The sequence below is a fragment of the Carlito syrichta genome, unplaced genomic scaffold (assembly GCF_000164805.1).
Source record: "Carlito syrichta isolate Samal-C Ts95f unplaced genomic scaffold, Tarsius_syrichta-2.0.1 Scaffold305705, whole genome shotgun sequence".
Taxonomy (NCBI): Eukaryota; Metazoa; Chordata; class Mammalia; order Primates; family Tarsiidae; genus Carlito; species Carlito syrichta.
Genome location: NW_007249801.1, coordinates 688 through 3,119, shown reverse-complemented (window position 1 = coordinate 3,119; position 2,432 = coordinate 688).

Genomic DNA, 2,432 nt, shown 5'->3' with positions numbered 1-2,432 from the left:
ACCCCAGGCGCCTTGGTCCTGAGCCCCGCGCTCTGCCTGTCCGCGGTCCCTTGGACTCCAGGCTGTTTGCTCCCGCCCCGCCGGATCCTGCCTCCCACGGGGCAAACCTGCAGAGACTCTACCCACCCGCAAAAGCTCTCTGGCCGCAGCCTCTCCCGTCTTCCCCCAGGACCCCGTGCGGAGAGGCGAGCGGAGTTTCTCAACTTGAGTTTTTCTAATAAATCTGCGCTCCGTTGGGTGTTTATAAATTATCTCCTCGCTCTTTCTTGTTTTTTCTTATAATAGAAACATTTTCCTTCCATCAGGAATTTCTGGCACGGTGTAGGGATGATTTAAAGCCAGCCATTGAATTTCTACCTCGCCGGTGAGTTCTCAAATCATGACCATAAAACCCCTCGCACTTGATCGAAATGTTTGCTTCGGCAACAACTTAACTCTGCCTCGGGCTCAGCCAGGCGCTGCAAAATCAAAACCCCGATTCTCTCCACTTTTCCCCTGCCTCTCTCTCCCTCCTTGCCCCCTCTCTCCTTCTTCAGATCCACTTTTGAAGAAGACGTGACCCCACTGGTAACTTTCCCTTGGAAAAGGCGATAGTTTCATTTTTGACAAAGATTGGGGGTGTACAGGATCCCTGAAAGGTGTCTGTCTTCAAAGCAAACCAGCCCCTCCTGAATAAACAATGGCCTGGATGCATCTGTAAAGCCTCCATGTTTGTGGCTAGACACTTTTCTTTCTCTCTTTCCTTCCCTTCCTTTTCCTCTCCTTTGCCAACTCGCTGCTTCAGGAGGCCACTGGCTCTGACCTCATCCTGGGGCCTTCTCAGGCCTGGAGGCCACCCTCACCAGACTGGGAAGGCAATGGGCAGAGAGGGTGGCACTCGGTCAGCTGGTTCCAGTCACCGAGTTTCAGGCCTCTGGTCTCCTGGCCTGCAGGGAGAGCCAGGTCTAATTAGAGGCTCCCCGAGGGAAAGGAGAGAAGATGGGGACTCACCCACCTTACTCTAGCAGAACTCCCTTCACCCCCAAGGTCAGTCTAGGTAGTGATGGCAGCTGGGGGGTCTTGAGGACTCATAGATGCCCCCCAAACGCACAACTTGCAGTTACCACTAAGGCAGCAGGGAGCCTGGGGACCCGGCGGCAAGCTCCAGCATCCTTCCCTCCTTGAGATGCGTTGGGGGAGCGGGTGGTGTCCCCTCATCCCAGGGCATGGCAGGGGGTGTGGGCGGTTGGCCCGGGAAGGCTGGGGGCCGACTGGGCCTGGTTCCCGGGACCCAGGACGTGGGTGCAGGTGTAGGGCATCCCAGTGGGGGGCCATCCCTCTGGTGACACCAGACCCCTGTCCTCTCCCAGAGTCTGCCCTCCAAGGCGCTGACTGGGCTCAAGTGCCTTCGGGCGACCCCCGTCTCAGCACTCCCCCCAGCAAGCCGAGACTGTGCAAAACCGCACCGTCGGCAGGAGCAGGTTGAACTTTGCTCGGCGCTCGCCACTGCCCATTAACCAGAAAGTTTCTTCCCACTCCTTGGGCTCGCCAAGACCCCTTCTTCCCCGGAAAATCTTTGTTGATGCGTTTAAGGAAGGAAAGTCCTGTGACTGGCCAGGGCGAGGGTGGAGGGGGAGACCTTCTGGGGTCTCCGGAGAGGGGGTGGGGGCAGGTGCTTGCCAGGGCGGAAGGAGGCGAAAATCTCGGAGAAGTCACCGTTTGCGCCGGAAAAAAAAAAAAAAGAAAGAAAAACCCATAATCATTCTCATTTCGGCTTCGTCACCCCCACCGTGCTGCAGTCGGGCGGCGGGCGCGATCGAAGCCGCAGTTTTATAGCTGTAGAGGAAAGAACTCGTAAAATGCTAACAGCTTTTATGCGCTGCGGCATAAACAACAACAGACTCCGGCTTTATTGCGTTTTATAGTTTGTTAAAGAGTTTACAGCCGTTTTTGGGGGGCCGGTTACCCAGCCAATTCCCTCCACACGATAGTTAAACCTTTATCAATAATAAGGAAATTGATCATTAAAGCTTTAAATATGACTACCTCGTTTGTTTGAAAATATGTTTAGGAGAGGAAGCTGTATGATTTGATAACTTGTATTAAAATACCAATTACATTTATAGGACCTTTTAAAACTCGGCGCAATTAAACCGTGTTCTTTTACATTTTTCCGAAGCGACCCTGACATTTAGAAAGACTCCAATTGCCTCGTTAAAATCGCGAAATTAACAGCGTGCCTACGCCTGGCGCGTTGTGTATGGGAGCGCGCGTGGTTTTTTTCCATGACTCCCCCACATCGGCCTTTGGGGGTGGTCTGCGAAGGTATTTGATTTGTTGGGAGGCGAGAGATCTCTCATTAATGTAGGTAGTTAAACAGATTTAATCCGTATTCATTCTCTCGCCCCCTCTCCCTCTCCCCGCCTCTCCCCCTCTCCCCCTCTCCCCCTCTC